The sequence below is a fragment of the Canis lupus genome, chromosome 18 (assembly GCF_048164855.1).
Source record: "Canis lupus baileyi chromosome 18, mCanLup2.hap1, whole genome shotgun sequence".
In the NCBI taxonomy this organism is placed as follows: Eukaryota; Metazoa; Chordata; class Mammalia; order Carnivora; family Canidae; genus Canis; species Canis lupus.
The window spans coordinates 20,818,016-20,835,087 of NC_132855.1; the positions used below are offsets into that span (position 1 = coordinate 20,818,016).

A 17,072-nucleotide genomic window follows, 5' to 3' on the forward strand; every position below is an offset into this window, starting at 1 on the left:
TAAATGAAATCCTTTAAAAGCAATTAAACTTTCAAACATCTTATGTTTAAAGGAAATTAAGTCAATCTTTAATATATAAATTTATGTGTATTTATTTTTTATATTTTTTAAATTTATTTTTTATTGGTGTTCAATTTACCAACATACAGAATAACCCCCAGTGCCCGTCACCCATTCACTTCCACCCCCCGCCCTCCTCCCCTTCTGCCACCCCTAGTTCGTTTCCCAGAGGTAGCAGTCTTTACGTTCTGTCTCCCTTTCTGATATTTCCCACACATTTCTTCTCCCTTCCCTTATATTCCCTTTCACTATTATTTATATTCTCCAAATGAGTGAGAACATATAATGTTTGTCCTTCTCCGATTGACTTACTTCACTCAGCAATTTATGTGTATTTAATATACATTATATAATTATGTTATATATGTTACACATAAGTTATATAATTATAAATATATAGCTTATATACAATATATATTTAATACACAAATTTACAGCAGTTAGGCTTTTTACTAGTCTTTTTTTTTTTTTTTTAAATTCATGAGAGACAGAGAGAGGCAGAGACATAGGCAGAGGCAGAAGCAGGCTCCCTGTGGGGAGCCTGATGCAGAACTCAATCCCAGGATCCTGGAATCATGACCTGAGCCAAAGGCAGACACTCAACCACTGAGCTAACCAGGTGGTTACTAGTCTTAGGACAATGAAATAAAGGTCATTTTACTAATCTTAAGACAATGAAATAAAGGTCATTTTAGAAAGATGCCAATGACTTGATTGAATATAATGCAATGCATCAGTTTCCAAATCTCAATAACCTACAGCAAGGTGGTGTGTGATTTTCATATTCTGTTTCTTGGTACCTTTAAAAATTGCTGACATTTGGAAACACAAGTTGATCTGGACAAAAGAAGGAGTAAGTTACAGAAAAAAAGCCAGGGCAATGATTTTTTTTTAAACATTTTATTTATTTATTCATGAGAGACATGGAAAGAGAGAAGCAAAGATGCAGGCAGAGGGAGAAGCAGGCTCTATGCGGGAAGCCTGACGTGGGACTCAATCCCAGGACCCCAGGATCACGCCCTGGGCCAAAGGCAGGTGCTAAACTGCTGAGCCCCCCAGGGATCCCCAGGGCAATGATTTAAAATCAACAATGACTTTAAAAATGGAACAGTGGATGGGCACATAGGTGGACCAGTTAGTTGAGTGTCTTACTCTTGGTTTCAGCTCAGATTGTGATCTCGAGGTCATGAGATTGAGCCCCACACCAGGCTCTGCACTTGGAGTGGAGTCTACTTGGGATTCTTTCTCCCTCTCCTTCTGTCCCTTCCCACCACTTTCTTTCTCAAAAATAAACAAATCTTTAAAAAAAAAAAAAATGGGCCAGTGCATTTACTGACACTTAAAGGGAAATCATATGATAAGAAAGTAACATCAAAAAGATGTTACTAGGGGATCCCTGGGTGGCTCAGCGGTTTGGCGCCTGCCTTTGGCCCAGGGCGTGATCCTGGAGTCCTGGGATCGAGTCCCACGTCAGGCTCCCAGCATGGAGCCTGCTTCTCCCTCCTCCTGTGTGTCTGCCTCTCTCTCTCTCTCTATCATAAATAAATAAATAAATCTTAAAAAAAAAAAAGATGTTACTAAAGCATAGGTTAAGGTGTCTTGAACTTTTATTTTATTTATTTTTATTTTTTATTTTTTATTTTTTTTTTGTCTTGAACTCTTAAACAGTCTGCTGGGGTGATGCTTTTTATTCATTTGTTCATTCATTCATTAATTCATTCAAATGCTTATTCAATGTTCATTCAAAAATATGAAGCATGCTAAGTAGGCCCTGGCAATGTGATGGCAAAGGAGCCAAAGTTCTGACTTCCTTAGAATTTTCAATCTGGTGTGAAGATATAGGGAATGGTTGGGTGGAAACAGACAGTAAGTAAGTACATAATAAATAAGAAAGTTAACCTTGGGGGCATTTAGGTGGCTCAGTTGTTTGAGCTTCTGATTCTTGATTTCAGCTCAGGTCTTGATGTCAAGATGATGGGATCAAGGCACAGGTTGGACTCTGTGCTCAGCATGAAGCCTGCTTGTCCGTCTCCCTCCTGCTTCTTTTTTTTTTTTTAAATATTTTTTGGTAGCATGAGTTTTATTTATTTTTTATTTTTAAAAGATTTTATTTATTTATTCATGAGAGACACACAGAGAGAGAGAGAGAGAGAGGAAGAGACACAGGCAGAGGGACAAGCAGGCTCCCTGCGGAGAGCCCCTTGTGGAACTTGATCCTGGCACTAGGGGATCACACCCTGAGCAGAAGGCAGATGATCAACCACTGAGCACCCAGGCTCCCAAAAGTTAACTTTTGATAGAAGTAAATTCCATGAAGGAAATAAGACAATGGGAGGTGATAGAAATTGCAGAAGGAGTGGTTATTTTATATAGGCCTGTCAGGAAAGAATTTCTAAGAACAGAGAATAGATTTATATGATGAGAAAGAGCCATAGGAATAAAGGACTAGGAGAAGAATGTATCTAGTGGAGAGCACAGTAAATGTAAAGGCCTATAGGTTGTAATAAATTTGGCATGATTGCAAGAAACTCAGGAGCAAGAGGAGATGTGAGGTGGACAGGCAGGGAAAAGATTATACCAGGCCACTGAAGCCATGGTAAGGAGTTTGGATTTTAATTCTAAATGAAATGATCAAAACCTAGTTTGCCAAGTGCTGTCTTCGAGGAGTTCACAGTCTAGTAGAGGAGACAGACAAAACAAGAAATAATGACAGGTCAACAAGAAGTAGTTGACTTCCATGTCCTATCAGTGGTTTCTCAACCAAAGTGGAGAAAGTGGAGAAAGTTAAGAACTACATATGCATGAGTGCCATCCCCTAAATTTCTGATTTTAATGGAACTGGGCTGAGATTGGGCCTCCGTAAGCTGATTAAGAAGGTGATTCTAGGGGATCCCTGGGTGGCTCAGCGGTTTAGTGCCTGCCTTCGGCCCAGGGCCTGATCCTGGAGACCTGGGATCGAGTCCCACATCGGGCTTCCTGCATGGAGCCTGCTTCTCCCTCTGCCTGTGTCTCTGCCTCTCTCTCTCTCTCTCTCTCTCTCTCTGTGTGACTATCATAAAAAAAAAAAATTAAAAAAATAAAAAAAGAAGGTGATTCCAATGTCATCAAGGTTCTGAATTACTGATGAGAACAAAGGACAGATGTTGGTAGTTTCCAGGCAGGTTCACTCAAGAAACCATAAGTATAGGACTGGAAAGTTTCCCTGAAGATCAAGGCTGGAATCAAACAGCTTATATCATGTCCAGAAGTTCATATTGTAAAGAAATGTGTTTAAGCCATAATCACAAAGCCCAGAGCAGGTAGCTTGATGAGTCTTGTATATAGAAAAAAAAAAAAAATGAAAATAGCAGCTTTTCAGTAGAAAAATGATACAAAGAAAAAATAAGGGGTAACATACATATTTTAGAAGAGAAATAAAAATGAAGCTATCAATTTGACAGTCAAATTACTGAGTCCTGATGGTTAGCCACTATTTGATGTTCTAAACCATGTGAGACATCTGCCCTACAGCAAGGGAGGAACAAAGGGAGCTATAGAAATGCTGGCTCTTAAAAATGCTTGGCAGATGCTGTCTTCTGCAATTCAGTGATTCATTCCATGATTTGTAGAACTGCTCTTGGTACACACACACACACACAAAATATATACAACAGAGTTTATCAGTCTTTACCTTTTCTCTTACTGTATACCCTGAGAAAGTCAAAGTAGTGACCACTTACATTCGGGTCAGTGTCAGGATTCAGAATACTAACTCCGTTTACAAATACATCAAATAGATGATAATACATCATAATGGTTTGGAAAAACACTTTAGAACTTACTCTTTTCCTTAAATTTTGTGAAAAATAGAGTTGAACAGGATGTGCATAATGTGTTGTTTGTTGGTCCTGATATCTCAGTTTAGTGCACAAACACATTTTTCCTTGGTTGTATGGATGTGTGTGTGTGTGTGTGTGTGTGTGTTTGGAAATAGTTTGCACCATTTTAACTTATATCCTGCTTATTCTATTTATATTTAATAGTTTCTGTATTAAATTATTCTATGTAATACTTTCTCCTTTTTATATATTTTGAATTTTTTACATTTTACTAAATTAATCTATCAAGGAGATGTCAACAATTAATGAGCCTCTAATCTGTCACCATTAAACCAATCCTACCATTCTGCTACTTAGAGACCGTTCAGTTGGTTATGGAATTAAACATATACTTTTTTTTTTTCCTAGGACAGTGATTTCTAGACTTTTGAATCTCACATACTTGTAAAATTTTAAAATAAAGGAGGGAAACTCAAATGTGGTTGCAAATGTTTTGTTTTCCCAATATAAGGCCATAAAGGAAAGTAAAGCTGCCTAACAGAATTACCAGTTCATTAAAAAAATGTTAACTCTGGAATATTACTCAGCTATTAGAAATGACAAATACCCACCATTTGCTTCAACGTGGATGGAACTGGAGGGTATTATGCTGAGTGAAGTAAGTCAGTCGGAGAAGGACAAACATTATATGTTCTCATTCATTTGGGGAATATAAATAATAGTGAAAGGGAAAATAAGGGAAGGGAGAAGAAATGTGTGGGAAATATCAGAAAGGGAGACAGAACGTAAAGACTGCTAACTCTGGGAAACGAACTAGGGGTGGTAGAAGGGGAGGAGGGCGGGGGGTGGGAGTGAATGGGTGACGGGCACTGGGTGTTATTCTGTATGTTAGTAAATTGAACACCAATAAAAAATAAATAAATAAAAAATAAAAAAAAATGTTAACTCCAAAAAAGTAAGAAATGGCTGCCATAATATTCTAATTCTTTTTTTTTTTAAAGATTTTATTTATTTATTCATGAGAGACAGAGAGAGAGAGGCAGAGGGAGAAGCAGGTTCCATGTAGGGAGCCCGATGCAGAATTTGATCCCAGGACTCTAGGATCATGCTCTGGGCCGAAAGCAGGCGCTAAACCGCTGAGCCACCCAGGGATCCCCTCTAATTTTTTTTTTTTTTTAAGATTTATTTACTTATTTATTCATGAGAGACAGAGAGAGAGAAAGGCAGAGACATAGACAGGGTCCTTGAAGGGAACATGATGTGGGACTTGATCCAGGAACTCCAGGGTCATGACCTAAGCCAAAGGCAGATGCTCAACCAATGAGCCACCCAGGTGTCCCTATTCTTTTTAATTCTGAAGTTCTATTTTAAATGCTGATTGTTTAAGTGATAATTACCTCTCTACATTCCTTTATAACAATCACCACCATACTTAGCACAGTGCTAAATACATAAGTGGTGTCCAGTAAATACATATTTTTTCCAGGAAATATTTTATTTTATTTTTTGAAAGATTGGATTTTTAAGTAATCTCTATACCCATTGTGGGGCTCAAACTTACAACGCCAAGATCAAGAGTCACCAAGAGTCACACACTCCACCAAGTAAGCTAGCCAGGTACCACCATGAAATATTTTAAAACATTCTAGTTGTTTTATTTATTTGTTTTTAAATTTTTTAAAAAAGATTTTATTTACTTACTCATGAGATACCCAGAGAGGGACAGACACAGGCTGAAGGAGAAACAGGATTCCCACAGGAAACCTGTTGGGGAACTTGATTTGGGTAACCAGGATCATGCCCTGAGCCGAAGGCAGGTGTTCAACCACTGAGCCACCCAGGCGTCCCTATTTTTAAATTTTTTTTAAAAAGATTTTATTTATTTGGTCACGAGAAACACAGAAAGAAAGTGAGAGACACAGGCAGGGGGAGGAGAAGCAGGCTCCATGCGGGGAGCCCGATGTGGAACTCGATCCCTGGTCTCCAGGATCATGCCCTGAGCCAAAGGCAGATGCTCAACCACTGAGACACTCAGGCGTCCCCTATTTTTAAATTTCTAAAAAATATTTTACTTTTAGGTAATCTCTACATCCACTGTGGGGCTTGAGCTGACAATCTCAAGATCAAGAGTCTTATGCTCTACATGAGCCAGGTGCCCCATTCTGATTGTTTTAGACTCACACAATATCTGGCAAAGCAGTAGCTCCTCAGTAAAGATTTGTTGAAGGAGTGAGTAAATGAATGAATATTCTTTTTTGCTTTGTTAGTGTATCCAGAGTTCAGACAGTGATTCTCATCATTTTGAGCAGGTAGAAATGATCACCAAGCCTGATGAATAGATTATTCTCTACATCTGTTGGTGTGTTGCTGTAAGTAAAACAACCATACTTAATGGAAATATACATTTTAATTACAAATGATTGTATTTATACTATTGATTAATTCATTTTATGTAGGTAATTTTAATAAATACTTAACATGTTTCTAATTTAGTTTTTATTCTTTTTTTTTTAAGATTTATTTATTAATTTTAAAGAGACATTGGGGTTGGGCCAGAGGGAGAGAATCTTTAAGCAACCCCCCCACTGATTGTGGAGTCTGACCTAGGTCTTGATCTTAGGATCCATGAAATCATGACCTGAAATGAAACCAAGAGTTAGGAGCTCAACTGACTGAGCCACCTGGGCATCCCTAACTTTTATTCTTCAATGCGAACTGATCAATAATTTTGTAAGTGGTTTTGATATCTTTTATTTATTCCATTCTATCCCTAAGTACAATGATCTTTTCTTTAACTACTTAACACATTGACATTGAAAAGTTGATGTGAAAGGTCAGGTAACTTCTTAGGGAAATGACACATGTATTTAAATGTTTTTCAGTCCTGTTTTGATCGGCAGCCTGCATGGCTTTATTGACTGCTGAATTGGATACATGTGACTTAGCTCATTACTCTTTCATTGAAAGTTATAGCAATTAGGAACAAGAAACCACAAATGGATCTAGGTTCCGCCACAAAATTAAAAAGAAAAAAGATATAAAAGTGATATTGGCTCACACAAATATTAAAATTATACAGAAGTATTTACAGTTAAAGAAGTCTCCTCCTGACCATGACCATCCCCTTTCCCTACTTTTTTAAAAAAATATTTTATTTATTTATGAGAGACACACAGAGAGAATCAGATACATAGGCAGAGGGAGAAGCAGGCTCCATGCAGGAACCCCAATGTGGGACTCGATCCTGGGACTCCAGGATCATGCCCTGAGCCAAAGGCAGACACTCAAGCACTGAGCCACCCAAGTGTCCCCCTCTTTCCCTACTTTTAAGAAAACTCTTGTTAACAATGTGATATCTTATTCTGCTACACACTCACATACATAGAGATTTTTACATAATTATATATTTTTTAAAATTTGGTAAAAAACATAACATAAAACTTACATTTTAACTACTTTTAAGTGTATAGTTAAGTAGTATTCAGTGTATTCACATGGTTTGCAGCACCTCCTCAGACCTTTCATCTTGCAAAACAGAAGCTCTGTATATCCATTAAACCAACTCATTTGTCCCTGCCCCCTTGTTCCAGTAACTACCATCTTACTTTCTGTTTCTATGAATTTGACTACTTCATAAGCTTAAAAAAAAAGAATCAATCTACATCCACTTTTTAAGTAATGTGCTTTTTAAAATTTGACAATGTATGAAGAATTTTCTTCCATGTCCCCATTTTTTTAAAAAGTAAAATTTGGGACACCTGGGTGGCTCAGCGGTTGAGCATCTGCCTTTGGCTCAGGGCGTGATCCTGGAGTTCCAGGATTAAGTCCCACATTGGGCTCCCTGCACGGAGCCTGCTTCTCCCTCTGCCTGGGTCTCTGCCTCTCTCTGTCTCTCATGAATCAATAAATAAAATCTTTTAAAAAAAGTAAAATTTATTTGCTTTTAATTCCTAACCCATTAATTTGTTATAATCATAAAAATACTACATTCTCTGGGTGCATGGATGGCTCAGTTGGTTAAGCATCTGACTTTAGCTCAGGTCATGATCTCAAGGTCCTGGGATTGAGTCCTGCTCTGGGCTCTATACTCAGCAGGGAGTCTGCTTGTATCTCTCCCTCTCCCTCTGCCCCTCCCCTGTTTGTTCTCTCTTTCTTAAATAAATTAATTAAATCTTTAAAAAAATTTGTGAGTAGCTCAGCGGTTGAGCATCTGCCTTCTGCCCAGGGCATGATCCTTGGGTCCTGAGATTGAGTCCCACATTGGGCTCCCTGCAGGGAGCCTGCTTCTCCCTCTGCCTGTGTCTCTACCTCTCTCTCTGTGTCTCTCATGAGTAAATAAATAAAAATTAAAAAATAATTTATTTACATAATTTTTTAAAAAAGATTTTATTTATTCATGAGAGACAGAGAGAGAGAGAGAGAGAGAGAGAAAGAGAGAAAGAGAGAGGCAGAGACACAGCAGAGGGAGAAGCAGGCTCCATGCAGGGAGCCTGGTGTGGGACTCAATCCCCGGTCCCCAGGATCAGGCCTTGGGCCAAAGGTGGCCCTAAACCTCTGAGCCACCCGGGCTGCCCATATGTACATAATTTTTAATAGCTGCAAAATATCCCATTCTTTCTACCACCATAATTTGCTTTTGTTGAGCTTTTAGATTGTTTACAGAATTTTGCTACTATAAACAATGCTGGCACATCTATGGGTATAATCAACATTTTACATTACTTCCTAAGGATGAATTCCTAGTAGTATTAATACTGGGCCAAAGGGTGATATGATTTATAAGACTTTTGATTCATATAACCAAATTGATTTCCAGAAAGGACCAATTTATTTCCCAAAATGAAGTGAACATAAATGTCCATTTTGTTGCACTCTGGCCAATATTGGGAATAAAAATAAATTACAGCACTTACCTATTTGTTTTTGGAGATGGTATTTCATCATTTCCAATATTTTAAAATATAGAGGTTACTCTCTTCTCCTCACTTGTTCTTTTTATATAGGCACAATTTATGTTTTATCCAATTCCCTACATAGAATCTAGTACATATAGGAAGAAAGCTAACAAATTTAGGATCTAAGATTTTTGTAAATAATTTGTCGAAATTTGAAGTAAATAGCTAATAGTGCTATATTAGGAGTAATGTTTGTAGCTAGAATGGAGTCCTCATGTATTCAATTGCAAATACTGCTAAACTATATTAATACCTTTCTACTACTATCTCTATAGAAAAGAAATCTGAAATGGCACTACCAGGAAAATTTTGCATAAACTCCTACAATAAAGAAGCTAGCAAAAGCAAGGTTGTTGTTTTTTTTTTAAAGATTTTATTTATTTATTCATGATAGACACGGGGTGGGGGTGGGGGCAAAGACACAGGCAGAGGGAGAAGCAGGCTCCGTGCAGGGAGCCCAACGTGGGACTCAATCACACCCTGGGCTGAAAGCAGGCACTAAACCGCTGAGCCACCGGGGCTGCCCGCAAAAGCGAGTTTTATTGTGAAGTAAAGAACAAGAGTTTTATTTAAATGGGTGAAACATTTCCATTTAATTTTAATGTCTTTAAATGATACATTTCCCACTGTTAATAGCAGTAATCCCCATGGAGAGTAACGTTCTTGTTAAAGTCATAATAGATCTCTGTTCACTCATTTCACAGCTTGAAGGTACACTTTTTAGACAGTAGAATGATAATTAATCTTTGCTGCAATATTTCTCAATGACTTGTGAAAAAGCAGGATTTTTGTTAGAGTGTCATTACAATTGGTGAACCTGTGGAATTACTACTATACATTTTAAAGGAACTTTAAAAATTTTAACTAGAGATAACCATTTACAAATGGACAGAGTCACATTTACAAATTAACCATTTTTTCTTTACAATTAAAAATCCTAACTTGTGGCTACAGAAAGAATTACATGCCTTTACATGTCCACACTATGTTTCTCATTTAAAATATATGTCAAAATGTTGTTTGATAGTCAGCAAAATGTTTTAAATATCCTAATAGTCTAATTTATATTCCATGACCAATAATCTTAGTTATAATCCAAGAACACATTTCTATCAAAATAAAATTTCATGTATTATATTAGAAAAGTAGGCTAGCTGAACTGGGTCTTTATATTAGTTTACATTCATTTCTAATTTTTCACTAAAGTCTCTTAATATGTTTTATGGTTATTTTCCTAATTCAACAATTACTATTACTTGTTTTAAAAGAGAATCCAAAGTGATAGATGTTAAGTGGCTTTCCAGGGTCATAGCGCTAAGAGGAAGATATTAAGATTGCTGACTCAGTCCTTATCCATTAGACCAAACTGTTAGTATATAATGATGTATAACAGTTGTTAACCTTTTGGGGCCTCTGGAAAACACACATGTGCATATGAAAGGGGGCATGTTCTAAATCAATACACAGCTAAACCAAGATTTGATTAAGGAAGAGCTCATTAAAAAGGAAACATTTAACTATAGTAGTTTTCATTAGCATACTTGGAAAGTATTATCTTATAAATAAATACTGCAATTTCCTTTTCCTTATCAAAATGCAAGAACATATATTTTTAAAAAGAAAACAACTCCATATTTACATTACTCTGACATTACTCTCACTTGTATATGAGGTGCATTGCTGTTTGTGGATTGTTTTTCAATCCACATGGATGGATTGCTCACATCCATGATTTTTAAAACATAATCACAATTATATATATATATATATATAAGTTTTACTATTTTTATAATATTATTTTACATTGAGGTTTAGGTAATTTCCTAAGGACCCATATAAATTGAAAATTCATAAACTCACAAACAAATCTAGGCATGCCAATAATCTGTTACACACTGAAACTATTTTGCAATACAGAGTATTTTGTAAGGCATTTTTAAAAAGATTTTATTTATTTATTCATGAGAGACACAGAGAGGGAGAGAGAGGCAGAGACATAGGTAGAGGGAGAAGCAGTCTCCCCGCGAGAGGCCCGATGTGGGACTAAATCCTGGGACTCCAGGATTACACCCTGGGCAGAAGACAAGGGCTAAACCGCTGAGCCACCCAGGGATCCCCCACCCAGGCATCTCTTGTTAAACATTTTTTACTTCATACTGATAACCTTCTGGAATCATGTACTTAATTCTTTAGTAAGAGTTGTGAAAGGAGAACAGCAATACAGAAATTCTCGATGTTTCAATCTTTTTTTTTTTTTTTTTTAGGAGAGGTAGATAGTGGGGAAGGAGTAGAGGACAAGGGAGAGAGAATCTTAAGCAGGCTTATCCCAGGATGGAGCCTGATGTGGGGCTGAATCTCATACCCCTGAGATCATAACCTGAGTTCTAAATCAGACACTTACCTGAGTCACCCAGGTGCCCCTCAATGTTTCAGAATAGAGTTAGGCATGAACCAGCCAGCTGCAGCAGAAATGGCAGGATGAGAAGAAATAAGACAAATCAAACTGAGGTTTTTGAGAAGGTCATTATTGTGAGACTCTGGGTGGGTCTAAAGAGGAAGTCCAGGGGATCCCTGGGTGGCGCAGCGGTTTGGCGCCTGCCTTTGGCCCAGGGCGCGATCCTGGAGACCCAGGATCGAATCCCACATCGGGCTCCCGGTGCATGGAGCCTGCTTCTCCCTCTGCCTGTGTCTCTGCCTCTCTCTCTCTCTCTCTGTGTGACTATCATAAATAAATGAATAAATAAATAAATAAATAAATAAATAAATAAATAAATAAATACTTTAAAAAAAAAAAAAATAAAGAGGAAGTCCAGGCTAGTGGGCACTCTATTGCAAATGGGGTTGAAGACACGTCAATAAAATTATATGTATCTTGAAAATCCCATGATATTGTTCTTCAACAGCCATGTGTAGCATAGGTACAGAGAATCCAGGAGCATGGTTAATTTGGTATTACAATCCTTGCCTCAGGATTTAGGATCTGTTGCAAGATCCTCTTCCCTGAGAGGGGCCTGACAAGAGCCTAGCAAGATTACAACCCCCAGGAACTGATACCAACTCAGATCCAGAGAATGAGACCATCAAGGATTCACTTACCACAAATGGACATCTGGATAGATGCAGACCAAGGGAATAAGACCAAAGTGCACTTGACTAAAGTGGGCCAGGTAGGGTGGTCAGAAGGGGTAAGTTGAACTTGGTTCTTTACTATTGAGTCAAAACTCATTAAATCATTATTGTCTAAGGTTAGGATTGATTGTAGAGACAAGGGTCAGCATTGAGCACAAGGATGGGAGAGTAGGGGAAGGGGATGAGGACGAGAGTGGAATGCAGGTGAAGTCAAGTTAAGCTGTCTGAAAGGGTGAGAGTGGATGGGGAACCTGTCAGGGGTGGAATGCATAGATGTAGCTGAAGCACCCTGGATGTCTTTAATATTTTTTACAACTCAAAATGGAAAGTCAGAAAATGATTTCTTAGTTTTGGAGACATTTGGAGTAAAAATTACCTGAGATTTTTTCCATAAAGATGCACAAGTATTTAGGCAAGTAATATAATTATTATAACCAGCTATATGAAAGCTGCAGTTGTCATTTTTAATGGCTTGTCTCTGCACCCAATGTGTGGTTCAAACTCACAAACCTTGAGACCAAGAGTTGGTCTGAGCCATTCTTCTGACTGAGCCAGCCAGCCACCCCTTTTAATGGCTTGTCTTAATGATCAAAACAGCTTCTAATTTTTTTCTGAGATAATCTCTTTCTTTCTAGATAAGTACCTGAAGTCCTTTTTATTCAGTGATTATTAAAATGATGCCCATGATTTGACTTTCTTCTTTTTTTCTTCCTTTTTTTTTTGACTGAGATATAATTGATGTATAACATCACATTAGTCTTAGGTGTACAACATAATGATTCCATATTTACATGTATTGTGAAATGATCACCACAATAAATCTAGTTAACTTACATCCCACACATAGTTAATTTTTTTTTGGTTGTGATGAGAACTTTTAAAATTTACTCTCTTAGCAACTTTCTTTTTTTTTTTTTAAGATTTCAGTTTTTTTTTTTAATTTTTATTTATTTATGATAGTCACACAGAGAGAGAGAGAGAGGCAGAGACACAGGCAGAGGGAGAAGCAGGCTCCATGCACCGGGAGCCCGATGTGGGATTCGATCCTGGGTCTCCAGGATCGCGCCCTGGGCCAAAGGCAGGCGCCAAACCGCTGCGCCACCCAGGGATCCCAGCAACTTTCAAATATACAAGATAGTATTAATTACAGTCACCACGCTGTACATTACATTCCCAGGACTTATGTTATAACTGGAAGTTTGTACCTTTTGATCCCTTTCACCTATTTCGCCATCTCCTATCCCCCTACCTCTGGCAACCACCAATTTGTGTTCTGTATTTATGAGCTTTTTTTTTTTTTTTTTTTTTTAAAGATTCCCCTATAAGTGAGATAATGTGGTATTTATCTTTCTCTATTTGCCTTGTTTAGCATAATGCCCTTAAAGTCCATCCATATTGGGGGATCCCTGGGTGGCTCAGCGTTTTGGCATTTGCCTTTGGCCCAGGGCGTGATCCTGGAGCCCCGGGATCGAGTTCCACGTCAAGCTCCTGGCATGGAGCCTGCTTTTCCCTCCCTCTGCCTCTCTCTCTCTCTATGTCTATCATAAATAAATAAATCTTAAAAAAAAAAGTCCATCCATATTGTCACAAATGGCAAAATTTTCTTCTTTGTGACCAATATTCCATTATATAGATATATATGGATATATACAGATGTGTATATCACATCTTTTCTTCAACTGACATTTTTTATGTTATTTAAAATCAATCAATTAACGTATAGCGCATTATTAGTTTCAGAGGTAGTTTAGTGATTCATCAGTTGCATATACCACCCAGTGCCATACATCAGATACCCTTCTTATTGCCTATCACCCAATTATCCCATTCCCCCCACCAACCTCCCCTTCAGCAACCCTCAGTTTGTTTCCTATAGTTGTTTCCTATAGTTGAAAATCTCTTATGGTTTGTCTCCCTCTCTGATTTCATCTTATTTTATTTGTCCCTCCCTTCCCCTATGTTCATTTGTTTTTGTATTACATCATCCATATGTCTATCCATCCATATGTCTATCTTTATCCATATGTCTATCAATGGACACTTGGGCTGTTCCCATAATTTGGCTATTGTAAATAATGCTACTATAAACATAGGCGTGCATGTATCCTTTTGAATTTGTCTTTTTGTATTTTTTTTTTTTTGGTAAATATCCAGTAGCACAATTAGTAGATTGTAGGGTGTTCTATTTTTAATTTTTTGGAGGAACCTCCATATTGTTTTTTTTTTAAAGATTTTATTTATTTATTCATAGAGACAGAGAGAGAAAGGCAGAGACACAGGCAGAGACAGAAGCAGGCTCCACGCAGAGAGCCCGACGTGGGACTCGATCCAGGGTCTCCGGGATCACACCCTGGGCCGCAGGCAGCGCTAAACAGGCTGCGCCACCGGGGCTGCCCTCCATATTGTTTTTGATAGTGATTGCACTAATTTGCATTCGGACCATTGATGCCCGAGGGTTCCTTTTTCTCCATATCCTTGCCAACACTTGTTTCTTGTGTTTTTGCTTTTAGCCATTCTGACAGGTATGAAGTACTATCTTGTTGTAGTTTTGGTCTGCATTTCCCTGATGATGAGTGATACTGGGTGTTTTTGATTTTTTGAGGAAGCCTCATACTTTTTTCTATATTGACGGCATCAATTTGCAATCCCCACCAATAGTGCACAAGGGTTCCCTTTTTCTCCACATCCTCACCAACTTACTTTCTTTCTTTCTTTCTTTCTTTCTTTCTTTCTTTCTTTCTTTCTTTCTCTCTCTCTCTTTTCTTTTTCTTTCTTTCTTTCTTCTTTCTTTCTTTCTTTCTTTCTTTCTTCTTTCTTTCTTTCTTTCTTTCTTTCTTTCTTTCTTTCTTTCTTTCTTTCTTCTTTCTCTTTCTTTCTTTCTTTCTTTCTTTTTCTTTCTTTCTTTTTCTCTTTCTTTCTTTCTCTTTCTTTCTTTCTTTCTTTCTTTCTTTCTTTCTTTCTTTCTTTCTTTCTTTCTTTCTTTCTTTTTCTTTCTTTCCTTCCTTCCTTCCTTCCTTCCTTCCTTCCTTCCTTCCTTCCTTCCTTCCTTCCTTCCTTCCTCCCTAACTAACTTCCTAACTAACTTCCTAACTTCCTAACTAACTTCCTTCCTAACTTCCTTCCTTCCTTCCTTCCTATATTTTATTTATTTGACAAAGAGAGTGAGAGAGAGCACAAGCAGGGGGAGTGGCAGGCAGAGGGAGAGGGAGAAGTAGGCTCCCCACTGAGCATGTGGGAGCAGCAGGCTCCCCACCAAGCAGCCCCTCAATGAGGACCTCTATCTCAGGACCCTGGGATCATGACCTGAGTTGAAGGCAAATGCTTAACTGACTGAGCCACGCAGTCACCCCACTCTTATTTCTTATCTTCTTTATTAACTAACCATTCTCACAAGTGTGAGGTGATATTTTATTGTGGTTTTGATTTGCATTTCCCTGATGATTAATGATGCTGAGCAACTCTTCATGTATCTATTGACCATTAGTGTGTCTTCTTTTTTTTTTTAAGATTTTATTTATTTATTTGTGAGAGACAGAGAGAGAGAGAGAGCGCGCGAGAGAGAGCAGAGACACAGGCAGAGGGAGGAGAAGCAGGCTCCATGCAGGCAGCCAGATGTAAGACTCGACCCTGGGACTCCAGGATCACACCTTGGGCCGAAGGCAGGTGCTCAACCACTGAGCAACCCATGCATCCCATGTCTGTCTTGTTTAGAAAAATGTCTATTCAGATCCTCTGTCCATTTTTAATTGGGTTGTCTGTTTTTCTGCTATTGAGTTTTATGAGTTCCTTATATATTTTGGTTATTAACCCCTTATCAGATATGTGGTTTGTAAATATCTTTTCCCATTCATTAGGTTGCCTTTTCATTTTGTTGATGGTTTCTTTTGCTGTGCAGAAGCTTTTTAGTTTGATGTAGTCTCACATGTTTTTCTTTTGTTACTTTGGCTTTTGGCATCATACCCAAAAAATCGTTGCCAAGATCAGTGTTAGGGAGCTTTCCACCCATGTTATCTTCTAGGAGTTTTATGGTTTCTGGTCTTATATTCAAGTGCTTAATCTATTTGGAGGTAATTTTTGTTGTGATGTTGACCTCTATTCTTGAACCATTGACCTAAACTTTAACTGTTGAGATCATTACTGCTCTGTCCAGGCAGAGGAATTTCTTAAGAATTTTAAATGTATAACTTCACGTCCAGTTTGGGATATTTGTGAGAGTGAAAGGGGGTGCTATTGATTATTAAACTTGGACAATAGATGATAGCCTGGGCTGTTCCAAGCAAATCAAGATGTATGGTCACCTTAGTGTGAGAACATAATTCTCCTTGTTTCTCTGAAATTCTGCATGTCTTATGAGCATTGCCATTGCCAGCCTTTTGTTCAGGACTATTTTTTCAAGAATGTTGGTTTAGCAAACAGCTTTGGAAGAGGGTATCTCTCTCTGGAGCAGAAAGAAAAGATTAAGTTTTTTTTTTTTAAAGATTTTATTTAATTTATTTATTCATGAGAGACATAGACATATACAGAGAGGCAGAGACACAGGTGGAGGGAGAAGCAGGCTCCATGCAGGGAGCCCGATGTGGGACTTGATCCCGGGATAGGGATCATACCCTGAACCGAAGGCAGTTGCTCAACTGCTGAGCCAGGCATCCCAGATTGAGGTTTTCTATCTTAGAGTTCCTCTTCTTTCACACAACAGGTGTCTCTTGGCCCTTCTTGTGTCACTCTGTTGTGTCACACTACTGCTGTTCTGCGTGTAATAAACTATCCTTTGTCTCTGATCCAGGAGTCTTGTGTCTTCTGCTAACATCCATGAAATTGTGGCATGCTGACTTGTTTGTTTGCAAATAGGGTAAGTCTCAAACCTTTCACATTTATTGCCGTCTGATACTCTAATACTTTTATAAATAACTATATAAACGTGTCACTACTAAAAACAAAAACTCCCAAATATGTCATTAATATTACTACTACTACTACAATTATGAATTCAGTTGAAATTTCATTTTGTGTATCTGAAAATTTCTCTTCCAAAGAATATTCTAAGATGAAAATCAGCAAAAGCAAAGGTAGGCATTACTGTATCTGGTATCATTGATTTCAAGATAGACTT

General features: G+C 37.9%; 1 long non-coding RNA gene across 6 annotated transcripts in view; it reads left to right on the top strand.

The window, feature by feature from the left end:
- Positions 1-17,072, top strand: part of LOC140608813 (uncharacterized) — a 151,118-nt gene that overhangs the window by 23,659 nt on the left and 110,387 nt on the right. For all 6 annotated transcript variants that reach the window (XR_012010793.1, XR_012010795.1, XR_012010796.1 and 3 more), the window contains exon 5: positions 16,746-16,811. This is a non-coding gene — a long non-coding RNA (uncharacterized lncRNA). The remainder of the gene's footprint in view (positions 1-16,745; positions 16,812-17,072) is intronic.